This window comes from Leucoraja erinacea, chromosome 12 (assembly GCF_028641065.1).
Source record: "Leucoraja erinacea ecotype New England chromosome 12, Leri_hhj_1, whole genome shotgun sequence".
Classification (NCBI taxonomy): domain Eukaryota; kingdom Metazoa; phylum Chordata; class Chondrichthyes; order Rajiformes; family Rajidae; genus Leucoraja; species Leucoraja erinaceus.
The window spans coordinates 19,845,132-19,865,731 of record NC_073388.1 but is presented as its reverse complement, the minus strand read 5'-3'; positions in this window follow the sequence as shown (position 1 = coordinate 19,865,731).

Below are 20,600 nucleotides of genomic sequence, written 5' to 3'. Positions count from 1 at the left end.
TTCCACAGATGGACTGTAAGAAATACCCTGACGGGTTGCATTAAGGTCTGGCATGGCAATGTCAACATAGAAACATAGAAACATAGAAAATAGGTGCAGGAGTAGGCTATTCGGCCCTTCGAGCCTGCACCGCCATTCAATATGATCATGGCTGATCATCCAACTCAGTATCTCGTACCTGCCTTCTCTCCATACCCCCTGATCCCTCTAGCCACAAGGGCCACATCGAACTCCCTCTTAAATATAGCCAATTAACTGGCCTCAACTACCTTCTGTGGCAGAGAGTTCCAGAGATTCACCACTCTCTGCGTGAAGGCAAGGCACAGGAATGCAAGGCGCTGCAGACAGTGGTGGACTCAGCCCAGTCCATCAATAACACAGACCTCCCCACCATTGAAAGCATCTATATGAGGTAATGCCTCAATTGGACGACATACACATTTAAGGATCTCCTCCATCCGGTCCATGCGCTCTTCTCGCGAGTATCCATAGGCAGGAGGTACAGAAGCCTGAATAATGGAGTCTGTGGATGACTTTAAACTGAATCAGTTTATATCTGACATTGATCGAACAAGTTTGGATTCTGGTCAGACCTTCATTCCAAATGTTGTCAGACACCTCAAAATTCAGCTCAGTAGACCAGGTTTCTTTCAGATGGGTAGTGGATACAGAGGTGGTGAATAGACTCACAAAGCGAGATATTAGATGTTTGGCGTCTGGAGGAAGCTGCAGGAGCTCATAGAGTGGGCAACTGTCAGGCATGGTTTGAAAATTTGCAATTTGATCTTTAACGTAGTGCCTAATTTGGAGATAGCGAAAAAAATGAGTTGGAAAGGTTAAATTTTGATTTCAGCTGATTAAACGAAGCAAACTTTTTGTCAATATATAGATCTCTGAGGGTCGCAAGGCCCTTGTCCCTCCAGACAGCAAACACCCCATCCGTCTGTGATGGCAAAAAGGAGTGGTTGTGACATATGGGGGTGTAAATAGAGACATTTGACAATGTACTGAAACCTCTTATCTGATTTAAAATTCGAATAGAATTTCTTAAAATGAAGTTCTCACCAACCAACTTATGTGGGGATTCTGTTTTGGAAAAAAGCAAAGTACAGAGGGAGGAATTTTTCACTGCTGTGTTTTCAATGTTTAGCCACGAAGGGGTATTATTATTATTATCCAAAGGTTCATCTGGGAATCCCCATTGCCAGTAAATCAGAGCTCTAGCATTGGCTGCCCAATAGTAGTGCCTAAATATAGGAAGGCCCATGCCTCCCTCATTTTTTGGCTTTTGAAGATGTGCCTTTGATATACGGTGGGCTTTATAGCCCCAAATGAATGGAAGGATAATGGAGTCCAATTTTTTTTTAAATGATGAAGTAAGAAAAATTGGAAGATTTTGGAATAAATATATGAATCTAGGAAGAGACACCATCTTGATAGCGTTAATACGCCCCACTATAGACAAGGGTAAAATCCTCCATTTCTCTATGTTCAGTTTTAACTTTGTAATCATATCAGCGTAGTTGAGTTTGAATATAAGTTTGGGGTTTAGGGGTATTTTGAGTCCTAGATATGTAAAATGGTCATATACTATCCATATAAACATACATATATTTATTCCCCATTCTTATCCCTTCCTCTCCCCTCACACCTCTACTGCCTGAATGAATCGGGACTGCCCATATGGTAGGAAACTATAGACGAGTCACCTTTTGTGTGGCCATAAGAAAACAAGAGCAGGAGTCGGCCACCTGACCCCTCACGCCAGCCCCGCCATTCAATATTGAAGCTTTATCTCTTCTGTGGTAGTTCCTTATAGCTTTCAATTCCTTGAACTTTCAAAAAATAATCAACTTTCCCTTTAAATACTCCCAATGATTAAGACTCCTTGCCCTGTGCAGCAGAAAATTTCAGAGGTTTACCACCCTCTGGAAGAAATTATTCTGGACCTCAGTGGCCTGAATGACCACCTACCCCCCCCCCCTCCCCTCCTCCCCAAACTTATAATTATACACCCTTGTTCAATTTTTCTTCCGTGGAAATATCTCAACACTCACCCTAAAATGACCTCTCAGGAGAAGATTATCTTTGATAAGATCATCTTTCATTCTTCTATACCTAAAAGAATTTTGATCTAATTTATTTAGTCACATAATAAGGAAAACAAAACTTGTATTCTAGGAATTAGCCTAGTGAATCCCATTTGGAATATGCCCAATGCTCGTATTTCCTTTATTTGATAAAGGGATTAAAACTGTGTTCAACCTCACCAGTCCTCTACAATTGTAACAATAACACCTGATTTCTAAACTCCAACCCTCTTATGTGTGATAAACTATTACTGTCAGGTTGCTCTCCCATAAAACCAACACTTCAACTGTGTTTCATTGTAATTGCCCTTTCAGGGAGGTACAATTTGTTTCTCAGTACAGGTATCTAAAAGCCCAACAATATTACAATTCAGCAGTCAAATGTCAGCTTATGTACTTGAACTCAAAAGAAAATCTCCACTTAACTGAGCCAGACTTCCAGTTCTCTCAATTCCTTGAGTGCTACATGAGTGTGGAAAAAAACAATGTTCAAAGCATACGGTTCCTGCTCGAAACACCATTATCCATATCAGGTCAGATATCTGAGTACTTCAAAGTCCGCAGTTCATCATTTGTTGTGGAATTTACTTATTAGAGATCAGAGTACACCTAAAGCTCCTCGCCAGGAATATCGCAGGCTGTAAGGCCTTGAGCTAGAATATTTATGACCCTAGTTTTACCTGCAGCCAAGGGTCAAGCTGTGGAATCATCTGAAGAGTAGCAATAAGCAAGAATACAACATGCGTATAGCTGGTCTACAATAGTTAGCAGGACTTTGTAAGGAACAGGCAAGCAGTAAGATGAACATATGACAATGTAAGGAGTATCGCACCGAACAACCTCTGTGCAGGCTGCCTCACCATCCTGGTCAATAGATACAGTACACATAAAGCCAAGAATCAGGTTGACTTAGACTGCCATTAAGGTTAATTCTATCTTAAGGATATTTTATAATGCCATGGAGGAAGTATAGTGCTGATGTTATCTGTTGCCTTAGCAATATGTATTCTTATTATCTGCTTGTGTGAAGGCAGAATGTGGAAGGAACCCTGCAATATGGAACAAGCTGTACACCGGTGCTCAGCTTAGTGCTATCTCACAGAGCACTGGTCCATTCTAGCTCTCAGAGCCCTGAGGGAAATCACTTTTACTCAAAAAAAGAAAACTTTAACAATAATTTCAAAGCTTATCAAAGTTTAACTGAGGTTAAACTGTGGTTTAACTGAGCACCAACATTTACTAAGAGTAGTGTCAGTTAATGAAATTCGTAGCCTATGCTTTTATACACTATGATTTGGGAGAGGGAGGGGTGGGGGTTGCACAGGAGAGCACCATTTGGAAAGACGGTGGCAGGTGGCTCTGGAGGTGAGCGTCCCCAGACAGTGGAATAATATCACAGGAAATATCATGACCGCACCAGATATTCATACAATCTGGTATTCAGTTCATCCACCTCATCCACTGATACAGCAATCCTCTCCACCTCACATTACTGTTGACATTCTACCCCCTCACCCCTTCCACCCCCCACAAAGAGGTCAGGCCTGCTGTAGGCCAATGACACCCACTGTCTTTCATCATCATTTGAGATAAGACAGTGAGAATCTCACACATAGGATCAGATCTATGTGAGACCAAAGACTATGCATAATCTGACAGATACTAAAATTAATTTTATTAACATTGAGCACTCTCAATATCATCTGTGCTTTTGTCATATCGGAAACAATGGTGTAGAAAGTCCTGTCATTCGAAAAGATAGAAAAGAACTGGAAAACTGGGAGAATAGATTGGAAGCCTTACAGGAAGCCTCACAGATGTGCAGTCATAATAGCTGTGGGTGACTGTGGGATTGCAATGTAAGGGCAGTAAAGGGCCTGTCCCACTTAGGCGATTTTTTTGGTGACTGTCACAATCGTAGCAGGTCGCCGAGAAAGTGGCGACTGGACCCCCTTCACTAAGGCATTGTCTACGGCAAGCAAACCCAACCTACCACCTAGTCGACGTCAAGCTACAGCAAGCTACCAACAACCCACGACCCATTAGGATATCCACCTGCAATCACACCTACGCCAACCTACGACCACACAGGCGACAGCCTACCACTACCAAAGTCAACCTACGTCCATCTGCGACAAGCTAAAACAAGCAACGACCCTGTCAGCGACAATTGAAGACAATTCAGTCACCGACACCTGTCACTGGTTGACGTGGGTTGCCGTAGGTAGTTGTCAATGGAATTCACCGAAGTCAGCACCTGGCGACAACCAATGTCACCTGCGTTGAAAACCTACGACAGAAGAAGACAAGCTACATCAAGCCCAGAGTCGCCGAAAAGTTTTGAACATTTCAAAATCCAGCGGCGACAAGGAAAACATTATGACTAGTTAGACGGCTTGAGGAGACTACTAACGACCATATAGGCCTCACTCCGCGACCATGAGGAGACAGCCTAGTCGCCTGTAGTCGCCAAAGAAATCACCTAAGTGGGACAGGGGCTTAAGTAGATATGTCCTTTCAATAACCTTGCATGTTCTGACATGTCCGAGGCTTGGAGCTTAGAGATATAGTGTGGAAGGCCCTTTGGCCCACCAAGTCCATGCTAACCTGTGATCACCCCGTACGCTAACACCATCCTACACACTGGGAACAATTTACAATTTTACCAAAGCCAATTAACGAACAAACCTGGATGCGTCTTTGGAGTGTGCGAGGAAACCGGAGCATCCGGAGAAAACCCACGTGGTCGCAGGGAGAACGTACAAACTCCGTACGGTCAGGATTGAACCCGGGTCTCTGGCACTGTAAGGCAGCAACTCTATCGCTGCGCCACTGTGCCGTCGTAAAGGTAAATGATGGGTGTCATTCTATTTGTCAGAGCTAGCATCTGCAGAACAGTTGAAGGCAATATTTGTTGAATCATATTCATATATTTTATAAAACTAAGTAGTTGCAGACCTATCAATTTGAGATGTTCTTTATAATATTTCATCTTCCCTTGCAATATGCATCCTAATGATGTGCAGTGAAGGAATGCTTGAGAGATAATAACAGAATATTATGCGGCCACATAAGAAAGTGGGGAAAGTCTTGATATAAAACGAAGATATAAAAATAAGTGAAATAAAGATTCAGTGACAAATATGAAATCTTTTTCTTTTAGCCATTATCTTGCAGTACTCATTCAGGAATAGAATAAAGATGACTGAACAGTACTGGCAAAATGTTCATCTTGCAAACTCGTGTACGCACACACACAGATTTATCTATATGTTTACGTATATAATCTGTGTGCATGCAAGCATGTGCTATAATGATGATATGTGAACAGACATAGCTGTAGCAAGGTCAAACGTCTCATGAGGTTTATCATGAATGCTGCTATGGGTACAGAAAGACTGAGAACAACTGATTGAAGAAAGCAACAGGAACATATCCACTGCAGCTGATGCATATTCATCATTGAATTCTGGTGGAAAATGAATGATTCTTGAATTCAAGGAAAGAATTCCTGTCGGCTGAAAAAACTCTTAACGCAGAGCAAGGAGTGGCATGGTGTTCTGCAAACATATTTTGGATTATTGAGAATATTATGGTGCATTTACAGAAAGACACACTCTAAGTGAAAGTAAGGCTGTATGTCTTAAGTAGTATCTCATTGTGCTAATTTGGTCATGATGTTGTCGAGAGCTTTCTGGCTGGCAATTTAGAGAAGTAATTCTAATATGTATTACACCTTGCTGGCTTTCACTGTACAAGAAATGTATTCTCATTGCATCTTGGTAGTGTAACTAGTTGAATTGCTCATTGCAGTTCCAGCAACCACGTTTCAATCCTAGCTAATTGGTCACTGTAATTTGCCCCCCGGTGTGTCGGGGACAATGATCATAAGATCATAAGAGATAGGAATAGAATTAGGCCATTCGGCCCATCAAGTCTACTCCGCCATTCAATCATGGCTGATCTATCCCACTCTCCTAACCTTATTCTCCTGCCTTCTCCCCATAACCTCTGTCACCCATACTAATCAAGAAACTATCTATCTCTGCCTTAATATATCCACTGACATTGTCTCCACAGCCTCCAACTGCAAGGAGTTCCATAGATTCACTACCCTCTGACTGAAGAGATTCCTCCTCATCCCTTGCTAAATGAGCACCCTTTAATTCTGTGGCTATGGTGAGAAATAAACTGGGATTAGTGTAAAATTAGTATCAATGGATGCCTGATTCTACCAACTGTACTGCTCTCTTCCTAATAAAGACCATTCCAAACCAAGTAGTCTTTTCTATCCCTGGACATCAGCAATTTCTTGTTTCTATGGTCTATACTGGAAGGGTGCTGAAGACAACACACTGCCTGAGGCCTAATCAGCATTGACGCCCATTGAGTTCAGTCTCCTGACTCCTCTGAGTGGAAGGTAGACAAAAGTGTTGGAGAAACTCAGTGGGTGCAGCAGCATCTATCGAGCAAAGGAAATAGGCAACGTTTTGGGCCGAAACCCTTCTTCAGACTCATTCAGCTGATCCAGCCCAAGTAAGTGAGGTCAGGTGGCGATTGCAGATTACGGGCTGAATCCAGTTTATTTGGCCCAAAAAGCCATGTTGTTATGAGTTCTTGTGAGTTTTGGATAGATTCCATTTCTCTGTAAAAGCAATAATCTCCAAGTTCCCAAAATTCGATGCAGAAATAGAAAATTCTGAAAACACTGAAGTCAGTTTGAATTTGTGGAAAAAGGAGGTTGGATAATGGGTTTGATCATGATGCCAAGATGGGTATTGATCCATTCAAGATGAAACCTGGACTTAAAAGCTGAGAGTTGGGCTTTGAAGCGGGGTAAGTGAATCTATCAGTTTTCTGCACTACTGGATTCAAAGCACCACTAAATTCAAACTCCTGCAAGTGGGCTTAATTGTGCTGATGCTCTACTATGTAAGAGCTGGGGAAGTGGATCTTAGGTCAGTGCTGGATCAGCTCTGGTTCAGTTCCCCAAACCCCCCTGACAATTCTTGACCTATAAGGGAAAGTTATATATTATATATTTTTTTTTTCTATCGGCCTACAGGGAAGGGTCGCGACCCGAAACATCACCCATCCCTTCTCTCTAGAGATGCTGCCTGTCCTGCTGACTTACTCCAGCATTTTATGTCTATCTTTAAGGGAAAGTTAACTTTCTTTTTAAACTGTTTTGCACCATGAATTATTTTAATTACTTCTCCATTCAAAATAAGTTTATTATTTTCATTTTGCATTCATTTTAAATTGTATTTCTTCCACTCTACGTTAGCGTTAATGAAATTTAAATGTTTCTGAATGTCAGAGACATTTACAACAACTGTCATAATGGCCTACAGCTTTAACAGCTGGCAAAGTTCCACCCCTAGCTTTGGCCTTGCAGTGATGTTCCAGGGACGTGGGTTCCACATGGCTCAGCCTGAGGTCTAGCTGCTGTTTACCCTTTGCAAATTGACCCAAGCACGTGTAGAGCCAGCTAGGGAGGCTCTCCACATCCATCCCAGAGAATGTGTTCCCTTAAGGCTGTTTAGTTCATCAAATACAATTACAGATCAATTGCAATAATCATCCTTGATACTTCTCTGAATGATTGAACCAACGACATTGTACTGAGCCATTTCGAACTGCAGTGATCAAGGTCTGTGCCTTCCTTATTATAACTATAAAATTCTGATCTTGGATATGTGTGTGTGTTTGTTTGTTTGCGAGTGACGTCCCCCCTGCGAGCTGCCTGGCTGCGAGCTGCCCGCCCCGCTCCCCTCCACCTCACCCTTTGCTGTATTACATGAAGGTGTGCCCAAATCAGATCCATAAAAAGAAGGGCTCTGTTCGAGGCAGATTTTCTGTTCATTTGGGATTTTGCAAGAGGCGTGCTTATTCAACACTTCATACACCATTTAAAGCAACAAGTAGTGGGAGCAGCACAGAGTGGTATTTGGGAAAGTTAGTAGAATTGGACTAATTGATTGAACTCCTACATTGGATGAGGGTGACCAGTTCATGATGGGCCATGATCTACTGATGAAAAACTATTCTGCCGCACTCCATCAATCACCCAGAAACTACGGTTACAAAATACATCATTTGTTCACGGATACATGTGAATGAGACTTGACTTTGTTGCTTACGGTTCCCTACAGAGGTATTGAGTGAGCCCTGTTGTCTGTTCAGCCTGAGTGGCAGTTTTAAGCTTCGTATGTTAACCTGTATTCTTGCACAGACACATTGTTACATCTTTTGTTCAGTTTTCATAATTCTGCATTCTGCACAATAAAAATAAACATGAAAGTCGAACTCACTCACTTTAATTATTTATGTGAATATTTTCTACATCTACACAGGTCCAGTGCAGCTTATGAAGGGCCAACTTAGTTACGGGCCGTACATATGAACATTTGGATCTTCGGCAATTGTGGGCTGGAGTTGCTGACTGTCACTGTGCTCCAGACATCTCCTGCCACGTGGGATCTCAGTTCACAAGTGAACCGCTCGGGTTACGAACTGTTCTCAAAATTAGAATCGTGGTGTAATTTAGGGTGTACCTGCACTTGCCTTTGTGACTGTGTAAAGTGTGCTTGATCTATTTAATCACTGCTGGAGTGTAACCCGTGTGGCAGGTGGGGGAAGAATACAAATAGTATTGTAATCCTCCTGGGAATACACCTCCAAACATTGGCGACCTGTGTGGGAATGGTGGTGCAGCAGTAGTTGCTGCCTTACTCCACCAGAGATCCGGGTTCGATCCTGACTACAAGTGCTGTGTGTATGGAGTTTGTATGTTCTTCCCATGACCTGCGTGGGTTTTCTCTGGGATCTCCGGTTTCCTCCCACACTCCAAGGATGTACATGTTTGTAGGCTAATTGCCTTGGTAAAAATTGCCAATTGTCCCTAGAGTGCAGGGATCGCTGGTCGGGGTGGCCTCAGAGCTGCAGGGCCTGTTTCTGTTCTGTGTTTCTAAACTAAACTAAACAATGCTGTGGCTGCTAGAACTACAGTATCTGCATCGCTCCAGGGTTTGTTTGGAATGATAGGACGTTAACTTGTTTCACTGGAGCTGAACACCTGGATGATTAACACAAAGGAGCGCTTAATGTCGGCAGAAGCATTAAGAACATTAATGCTCTTAAAATGCAACCACTAATGATTCCAAGTCAGGAGAGCATGTCTCCTGTAGTGCATGGTGAAGCTCTTCATGTCTGAAATTGTAATGACCCTGAGAGGAGGCAATGATGTATTTGGTTCCATATGGCCATGGGGCTCTGCTGAAGATGGCCATGAAGTGTCACCTGATGATACACAATATTTCCGGCTTTCATTGGATTGCAGTTATACTCAGGGATTAGCATACATATTTTATATGTTAGGTAACTGCTGTATGCCGCTCTTTGCAAATGGTAATGATTATCCTAACACCTTCTGTTACTTCATTATTGGCTCCAGAACATTTCTGTATTTCAAGAGCCAGGATTTTATTTCCCAGCTGTTACATGGGGAATGTTGGAAGGACACATCAGTGAGAGGGAGAGTCCTGGTGACACTGAGTTGGTAGAACTGAGTGAGGTAGCATAGGGTGAAAGGTATGGGGCAGGAATGGCAGAGGGGTACAGTAACAAAATCCTTTGCCTTAAATAAGGTGCACTCACTTAACATTGTTTTGGAATTAATGCATTATGGATGGGCTCCAGTTTTACAGAAATCAGGAGTTTAAAGAACCATATGTGTAAGGCTCTAATACCTGTGTTTGTGACCTGTGGTATTACTGGATTCTACTCCCTAAACAGGAAGTTCATCTAATTGACCGGGACCTGCTGAATGTCATGCAGAAAGTGCTGACAACGATCAAGGTTCTTTTCTCAACCCAAGAGAATGATTAGATCTCGGACAGCTTTTTAACAGTGTAATGCGATGTCTGACAGAACTGTCTTTCAGAAGAGGAATTTGAAAGGTCTGTGCCTCAGCAATGCTTTGGTAAATCTACAGCACCTGGGAGTTAAGGAATGTGATAAAGCACACATGCAAACTGAAGAAAAAAAACCATGGCGTTCAATAAACCTTCTGCTCAGCACCTGCCATCTTGCCAACAATGACAGATATGAATCATGGGCTGAAAATGTAATTGCAAAATGCATGTTTTTCACATGCTTTGTTTTGTCATTTGGCAAAGTAAACTATGGGAAGATTTGTTTTGTCCTACTGACAAATCATGTCTAAAGCAGGCAGGGATATTACCTATTGCTGCGTGACACACATTTGATCCCTATCCTATCAAATTAGTTGCCACGTTGGTCATGCACAAATAAGTTTGCAAGGGGCATAGATAGGATGAGTAGTAAGAATCTTTTTCATATGGTAGGTGTATCAAAAAAACTCCCCATGAATCAACACACAAGATTGGGAGGATGCATCATCTGCCTTGTATAGAAATGGGAACAGGAAAATGACATCCACCACTGCTCCACCATTCATTAAGGTAATGGATGATCTATCTTGACACCATTTTAGGTCTGAGAACAGGAGCAATTTGTTCACTCAGTGGGTAATGAACCTTTTGGTTTCTCCACTCTGGAAATTGTCATGCTATTTATTCTAAACAGAGACTGATACATTTTTAGACATTAAATTGATTAAGTGCTGCAAAATGGTGCTGAGATAGAAGATCATCCATGACCTTAATGAATGGTGGAGCAGGCTTTAAATGCTGGATGTCATATTCTTACTTTTCTCTGCTTGGCTGAAGATGCATCTTCCCAATCTTGTGTGTTGGATCTTGGGGAATTTTGTGGCTGCCTGTGCAAAAACACCGAAGGAACTGCTGTGATTCAGGTTGGTCACTTTTGCAATTGCACGGGACATTGAATAAAGAGAAATATGATGGCCCACAATGGTGCAGATTTATTAGTTATATCATTCCTACCCTATCTGCTTCTGAGACTCAGATTTCCTGGATAAGGCACTTCAAAGCACTGGAAAGATATCATCAAGGTGGTCGTTAGAAAAGCACCAATGAAATTAGAAAACATTTGGTTGCAGTAAGAAATGACAAATATGAGTTTTCTTTTGTGTGATTCAGAAACCTGCTTAGAGTTTGAAGATTTTTGACTGATTAAATATGACACTACTGTTATGTGATGAATGAGAGATAGTGACAGGAATGCTCACAATGTGCTGTTTTTATAATATTGGCAGATATTATGAAACATTGCCCATGACACGTTGGATGATGTAATGCATAATGTATCTTTAAGCATCTAAGGTGAATGAAGATTCCCTTAATGCTATGAAGACTATTTAATGTTAATAATGATAGCTTTCTGGGAATCTTTAGATCTAATCTTCAAATGAACCCTTGAGTCAATTTCAATGGCATTTGGACCATTCCCCAACCTAGTTTTCACTTAGTCATCACCTTGCTGAATCATTGCTTCCATTTCACCAGAGATCACTTGTTTCTTCATGCTCTGTTGATTACTTACGTATATCTCTGTCTATTTCTAGCTACGTTGCATCTGGAGTTACTTGCAGAGGCTACTGCGACAGCACTTCACAAATTTGTGACCGTTACATGAAGAAGGACAAAGGAAGCAAGCACATGAATAGCAACAGCTGTAGGTTTCCCTCCGAGAAGTGCCTTATCCTAACTTTGAGAAGCATCAATGTGGCACCATCAATGTGCTTGTATCCTCTAACTACCAACCCAACAGCAATGTACCATTGCTCCACTAGGGCTGCAGCCTCTGAAGAAGGCAGCTTGCCACTACCCTGGTAAGTGTAGAGATTGGCAATGAATTCTGGATTTGCTGGCATTGCCCAGCTGAACAAAATGAATAAATAGAGTACATAATGACGTAATACACATATGTCAGCTGCTAAACATAATGTTAATGCTAGAATAAAAAATACATCAATTTAAAGGCAAAAAACCATTACACTGTATTGTTGGTTAAAAAAAACACCGTCAGATCATGCAGAATTTAATTTATTTTCAAGCCATATCATTGCATGACTTTTATTCCTTCTACAATAGCCCAAAAATAAATTAAACCGCTACAGAGATTCCTATACAGCGATTTTTTACCGTTGGAGAATTTCCCAGTATTTCCAAAATGATGACTTTTATTTTATTACACTTCTTTCAAAGTTTGACATCACCACAGAAGGATGATAGATAGGAAGAGACAAGTGTGACTGATAAGAAATGCTCGCAAGATGTACTACCCTTTATATAATATACACAGATAGATATAAATTATCTCTCAGAGGTTTTAGTTTCCTTTGATTTTTGTTCAGTGTTTCATCTCAGCCTGAAAACACACTAGGGGAAAAAAAGGAACAGCTGAGTAAGTCGGATTTGACCCAACATTACTTGCGTATTCACTCCAGGGATCATTAATATTTCACAGACAAAAAGAGAAAAGTGACGTGGGGAGCAAATGGTCTTCTGTCAGCAAACTACAAAGTGCTAACCTTGATAACTTGAACATTTTTATCTACAAACTCTCTGAGTTAATCCCCAGCCAATTCCATATCTACACGATCGCATTACGTACTTGATGGGCTTTGGTAACTATCTGACCTTGTTACAAATAGTAAGTCCAAATTTACTTCAGTTATTATCTGTTGGATTTGATGAATTAATTAGATGATATTCACCACCCATGTGGACAGAGGGCAGCTCAATGAGTAGACAATGCGTTCCCTCTTTTTACCATCTCGATGGTGTGGGTGCAAACAACCTCTCTCAAGACTTGCTTGTCTACAGGAGATGTGTTCTCCCAGTCAAGAACAGATTTTCCTGTTGCTGGGTTCCCCCACTCTCTCATTTCTTTGATGTATTTTAAATTTGATGTTGCTTTTAGCAAGATCAGTAAAATTACAAATTTTTGTTTTTCACAATAGATGAAATTTAAGAGCGCTAGGGAATCGTGAGGTACAGGCTGCACCATAATTGTGCATCAGTCTACTGTATTGCACTCATTGTTCAATTTATTGTTATATTTATCATTACTGTATATATGTTGTTTACACTGTGAGCTTTATGTGAGTAAAGATAATTCATTGCATCCTGGTGTGTTTGACAATAAACTAATCTGAATCTTCTCAAGTTATGAATACCGTTGAGGGATCCCTTTTTCTGCTTTCCATGTAAAATGTAGAACAGATTTGAATGTCGTGGCCCATGAAATAGGCTCTACATAATGGAGAAGAATCATAAATTCATCTTTACTGATGGAAATAGGACATCTGCAGTCTGAAGCACTTATGCAGCATTCTCTTGACCGATCCACGTTAGAAAAGACAGAAATGTAGTTCAAAAATGGGAGCTCATCTGAAAAGAAATGCTCATCTTACACATCTCTGATTCATTGGACACTTGGGACATGGAGCAAGTGGAGACTTGTTAAACAACTCCATAATGTGTATGCAGCACGAGGTTCCGAGATCAACCATATTCAGAGTTTTTTTAAATAAATATGTAACTTGTGAGAATGCTGCCAGCTTCTATTCCATTTAAATTGGCACAATTTACATTGATGGGACAGAAGGCATTTATTTTTCAGGGGAGATGAAGATTGTTTGTGATATTATCATCATGATGAATTATTTGATTTGATAGGAACATTAAAATATCGGCCATGGGTATTTCACCAGTCCACAGAAAGTATTTTGTGTACAGGTGGGCCTCAATGACAAAAAAGTGCCGTTCTTCAACCAGCATGATATTTCAATTTTAGACAGCAGCTATCCATCTGCATCCTGAAGAAAGACTGAAAACTATCCAAATTGGCATGAATTCTGCATGTAAATCCTGGTGTACTGTAAATTAGTGTTCAAGTGCCTTCATTCCATATGCAAGTGGTCTGTTAAAGAAAGAAAGTTACCATCTTGATGGATTGGGTCGGAATAAAGATAGTGTCAAAGGAAACATGCATTGATCCATGTCTACTCATACCTCAAAGTCTAACTACAAATGTTCTCTTAATCTGAATCTGGTTGCCTTGATCTGAATAGCTTCTGTGTATCATTGATTCGGTAGTGTAGCTGGATAGTTTCTGGACATTGTGGAAAAGTGGCAATCCACCAATATCATCACTGCCACCACCAACCACAACACAATCACCAACACCAAAGGGCCCATTCCTGTGCTGTACTATTCTATGTTCTAATTAATTATTTGGACCCTGTTGTATTTAATATCTCTTTGCACATATCAAGACTTTCTGCCTCTACCCACTTGTTTCAATACTTCAATCTCTCACCCGCTCCCAATTGACTGTCATTTAGCTGATACAGCAAGTGACTGGGATCACAGATCTTTACTGCTGGTAATATTGATCAAAATCTGATGGTGTTGGAACAGGTGATGTTGGGGTGAAGTTGGGAGCTGGGAGGAAAGCCTAGTTTTGGTTTCATCCTTTGAATACTTTGCAAGTGGAAGTGTTCACTGCTCCACCACTGCCTCTTCAAATCAGAATGGACCTACATCTCAAGATTGTCTCAACAAATTAGAAACAAGCATCTGCTAAATCTCGACTTTGCTTTAAATCCCACATTTATTACCTTCAGCTTGGTAAAAGCTAAAGTTTTGCAAGTGGCTGAGTTTGCTGGAGGAATGAATGGCTTCACTACCCCATGGTTTAATTGACTTAGTCAAATACATTATGGTGTTTCATCTAGAGCTAGTTTACTTGGTCACAATCCACATATCCTCCAACACACTGCACTTGACCAGCATCCCAGGAAGGTGCAGATCAATCAAGATCACACTTCGACCATGCGCTAGAATGAACCGAGAAGCTTACATCATTTACAATGCACTTAAACATGACATAGATGGACGTAATAACGACTGCCTTGATGATGCTTTCCCTGGAGTGGTTGTCAAAGGTGAAGCAGATAAATGCAAGAAAGGCAACAAAGTAAGTTATACTCAATTGTCAAGAAGCACCAAAAATCTGTGAATGAGCCGTTCGACCACAGAATAAGCATTATTTGGCAGATAAATGCTTATTCTGTGGTCGAACCCTCATCAGTGGTTACGAGGGCTGTCACGTGACGTCATGGGTTAAGGGGAGTTTCCTAGTACCTAAGCAGATCTCACCTATTCTTGCAAGACAGAAAGATAGGTGTTTAGAAGAACAGCATTTTTGTTGCATGTTGCATGTGCATAGAACACATAATTATATCACGTGTTGGTTGTGGTATATGGAATGAGCTGCTGGAGTAAATAGATAAGACAGATACTGTAACAATGTTTAAAATGTCCATTCGGACAGGTACATGAAAATACCAGGTTTAGAGGGATATGGGTCAAATGCAGGAAAATTGAACTAGCTTAGATGGGGCATCTTGGTCAGCTTGGACAAGTTAGACCAAAGGGCCTGTTTCCGTGCTGCATGACTATAAGCTCCTTGAGCATTAGAAAGGCGCTATATAAATCCCATCCATTATTATTATTATTATTATATATGTAAATAAAAAACAATTGGAACTATATTTTATTCTAGCAGATACCAGAGCACCCATTTTGCTCAATCCCAAATGTTGATTATATGCTACTTTTCTTTGAATGTAATAAGCCATGTGGTAATGTGCGTTATTAGCTTGGCCGCAAGGATTCAGACAGATTGTCTGAACTAATCTTTCCATTCACTTTTAATTGAGTTTCCATGGTGTTGAAGGTGAAAGCAATGTGTCATGTTACACAATATCTCAAATGAAAGCAGCAAATTACAGCCAAAGGTGTAAACTATATACTGTCCAAAATTAGTTACACATTTACCATTTTACCAAAGACTTTACAGAAGTCCCACGGTCTGTGAATGTTAAATTTATGAATTATTGCTATAACACAGTGGATTCCATAGCATACATGCCCTAGATTTACAAACCATGTTCGTCTTTTCTAGATCTGTTGATGTTGACGTTGCTGGAAGATGCAGAACGGCGAGGCCTTGTGTAATGCCAGGACTTTTGTGAATTATAGCTATCATATGGGTTGGCCAGAACTAGTTTCATTCACAAAATACGTGGGGACAAACTGACAGCTGGCTAAGTTATACCTTTACACTCCAGTGGGTGTTAATGCTGCCAAGGACTTCAAAATGTTTCTAAATGCCTTGGTTAAAATTGAACTATTAACCTTTTTTTTTAATTGGCTATAAAATGTTGATAATGCAGCATCTGCTCAATACTGCACTAGAATATCCATCATGATTTTGTGTTCAAGTCTCCAGAATAGGGTTGAAATGCCCAGGCAGGGGGTGATTAGAGTAACCAAAGCATTACCTACAATATTATATATGTAAATATAACCATTTATGTGTGATCAAATACAAGGCAAGGAATTGGCAGTAATTGGAGATTTCTCAGAGACAAATGTAGCTCTCATTGTGCTTTTCAAAAGTCAAATCTTAAGCTTCCCATGGGATCCTCAGTTAGGATGCTCAGTAGGAAGGCAATGTTGTCAACACTTACTCAGAGGATCGGTCACTTTGAGGGTGAGCTGTCACAGAACTCATGTCTGCCAATAATAATATCAAAAGTTTATGCATCAGTTAGTTCAGGGACAGGAACTATTTAAGAAACAGTTGAGGCAGGGACTATCCCAACATTTAAGAAACAGTTGGACAAGTATCAGGATAGGACAGGTTTGGAGGGACCAAGTGCGGGCAGGTGGGACTAGTAAAGCTAGGACATGTTGGCCGGTGTGGGCAAGTAGGGCCAGAGGGCGTATTTCCACACAGCATCACCCTATAACTCTATGACTCTGAGAAAGCTTCCACTGGATGAAGCACCTGCAGAGAAAGAGTAAATCCAGGTATTTTACATTACTAAAGAGAGAAGCACAATTCTCATCTTTCTTGATCAGCAGCTTATTGATCATGAAGGGCTCATCGGGTGCAGGGAAATTCAAAAGGGTCCTGAGATAGGAACAGCAATGGAAGAGAGGTTCTGATTGGCTGATCCCTCATTGAACTGGTGCAAAAGTAAATGGATGTACAATAATGGAAAAACCGAATGAAATAGAGTTAAGAGTAAAGGGCCTGTCCCACGAACATGCGACTGCATGCGGCAAGCGTGACCAAACCGGAAGCGGGGGCGGCGCGGAGGTCGAGTGATCCCGTACGAGTTGACGTGAAGTTCGAGCGAAGTCCGCGGGAAGTTCGCGCTAGGTGTACGCCGTCAAGACGCTGCGTATGGCATTGAGAGTGCGAATAGCGTTGAGACGGTGCGTACGCCCATCGAGGCCGTACGCACGGCCTCAATGCGGCTGCGGGCCGGCAGGCCGTTGCCGCGCGTAATTTTTGAACAGTGTCAGTTTTTCGGAGCCCCGCGCGATGTCGGGACCAGCTCCGCACAACTCCATACGCCTCCAGCAATCGAAGTGGGACCGGTCCCGCGAGACCGTACGGCTCAAGCGACCACGTTAGGTCGCGCTTGCCGCATGCAGTCGCATGCTCGTGGGACAGGCCCTTAAGAGTACTTGGCAGCATCTCTGGGAATGCAATGTAAAGGTGGTGATTGGTCCAGGAGTTGGATAGCAGTGGAAAGAGGCTGTTCCTAAGTCTGGACATGAGAGCTTTCAAGCTCATTGATCTTCTGCTAGACGATAGCTGAGGGAAAAGTGAAGGTTTCAAGCATTCCTGACAATACTTCCAACCTCCCTGATGCAATGCATTGTGAAGACGGACTGGATGGAAGGAAGTGACAAGCCTGTGATGACCTGGGCTTTGTTCTTGCAGGTTCAAGTGGTCAAGGGCAGAGCAGTTGCCATACCAGGCTGAAATGCATCCCATCAGAATATTTTCTTTTAGCACATATGTACAAGTTCGAGAAAATGCTTGCGGAAATTATATATCTTCTCAGATGCCTAAGAAAGTAAAGACGCTGATGTGTTTTCTTAATCATTGCATCAGTTGAAGGGACCGCAGGGTCACTGGTGATTTGGATGCCTAGGAACTTGAAGCTGTCAACCATCTCTACAGCAACTCATTTGATGAGGACAGGGTTGCATTTAGCCCTCTGTTACCTAAGGTTGAACAACCAACTCTTTTGTCTTGCTGAGATTAAGGGCTAGATTACTGCCTAAACAATGTGACACAAGGTTCTTGATCTCTTTCGTATATTCTTCTTAGGCCCCCTTCGGTCATGGCTGACCATGGGTGTCTCCAGGGTTGGAGGATGCCTGTGCATGACATTGTTTTACATGGGGAGACTGGTGCACAGACAACCACCACACAATCCTTGACAGTTCTCGATCAAGATCCAGTGGCATGGAGTCCAAGACGACCGGAGACCTTTTCTGCTGCAGCCTTCACCCGCCTTCCCAGCCGTTGTGACGCTCCACTAAGGTCAGCCATCATCCTCCGCCTGTTCCACCGTTGGGGCCTTGGTTGGATTGCTCTTTGTCAGAGTCCTCCCCCTCGACCTTACCACCATGGGTGGCCCTACCAGGAGCATAGTTCCAGGCGATATCGCTCTCAGGATCTCAGGACCACACAAGCTTCTCCACCACGACAAGGTGACAATCCACAGGGTACTTCATCTCATTTCGTATACTTCATCTCATAATTGTTGAAGATCTGGCTAACAGCAGTGGTAACATAAGCAAACTTAACGATCGAGTTGACAGTGTACTTGGCCACACAATCATGGGTGCACTGGGAATAGAGCAGGAAGCAGATGTGTGGATGGATGGCCTTGTGGAATCATCATTATGTTGAGTGCATCTAGACGGCACTGCTCCTCTTGCCTTGCCTGAATAAATTTCACCTTCTCTCCCTTTATTCACCTTTTGAAAGAAGGTTTTGCATTCTCCAGCTTGTGTCCACGGATTGTGCAGAGGGAAACACATCATCACCGTCCCTGGTAGATGTGCCCTGAGGGTTGTCTTCAGGGCTGTGGAGAAATCTGATATTCTTCTTCGGCATACCGATTGTCCACACGGTGACATATCACGTTGCAGTGCACCTGGTTTGTTGGGTTTCTATGGAAGCAATTAAATATGTGTAAGGGATTATCCTTCATCTCCAAGGTGCCAGTTGGTAATTTTGGTTTGAAGGCATTGAGGTCATGGAGGATGAAGTGATGCAAGAAATGTCTGTGGAATCTCTTGCACACTGGTAGAGTCGCTGTCTTACGACGCCAGTGACCCAGGTTCGATCCTGACCGCGTATGGCGTCCATGTGGAGTTTGTACATTCTCCCTACGACTGCATGGGTTTCCGCTGGGTGCTCCGGTTACCTCCCAAAAAGGTGTGGGTTTGTAGGTTAATTGGACTCTGTAAAATTGCCCCTAGTGTGTAGGGAGTGAATGCGAAATTGGAAAACAAAATTAGTGTGAACGGGCGATCGATGGTCAGCATGAAATTGATGGGTCTAAAGTCCTTTCCAAGCTGTATCTCTAAACTAAACTCCAAACTTGCCTGTAGGTTGTTTTGTGTTTGCCCACCAACTGCACGATGAGAGACGTCAATGACCATTTTCTCACCCAGTGAAGCTGTGTTGCTCTGCTTCCTTCTCTGGTGATAGTCATCACTGCTGCACAGCACGCTATCATAACACCAGACTTCTGTGCTTGTGTATGCTGCAGGACACCTCCAGCTTTGCCAAAACACCTGAAGCACTTTATCACCATTCAAATAGCTGTCTCGATTATTCATACGGTGTAAGCTGGTGGTGTGTAGTTTCATAGCTTTGTTCCTGCATCACTACTCAGTATTCCTCATGGATATCATCAGTCATGGCTTAAGAGATCATCTCTCGTTTGCCAGCAGCTAGCAGGTAGTTTTGCTTCTGTGCTAATACATCAGGCAATGTGCAATGCTGTTGATGATGGCATTGTGGCTCTGATCAGAGAATCTGCATGGATATTTGTCCTGACGCACACCAGCTGATTATTTAGAAAGTGGAAGTGTTTGTGCTTTACAAACACCCTGAGGCCATCTGAGTGTCTTGATTTATGCATCCATGCCATCAACATTTCCTTCTACTCGCAAGAAGCCAGTCAGAGCTGGAAACCCAAGTGCCCATTCATCTGACTGACTAAGTTGATCTTTGGCACAAATGATAAGATTATTTTTCCTGGCCAACAACTCATTAAATTACCACCTTAAGATAGTTGCCCAGAAAATTGCAGATTTTGGAATCTTGAACCAAACACAAAGTGTTTTGTTTTGTTTAGTTTAGAGATACAGCACAGACACAGGCCCTGTGACCCACTGAGCAATCCCCGCAAATTAACGCTATGCTGCACACACTGGGGACAATTTACAACTATACCAAGCCAATTAAACTACATCTTTGGAGTGTGAGAGGAAACAGGAGATCCCAGAGGAAATATACACAAGTCACGGGGAGAATGTACAAACTCCGTACAGACAGCACCCGTAGTCAGGATTGAACCCGGGTCTCCAGCACTGCGCTGCAACTCTACTGCTGCGCCACCATGCCACCCTCTGGATGAACTCAGTGGGTCAGGCAGTATCTGGGGAA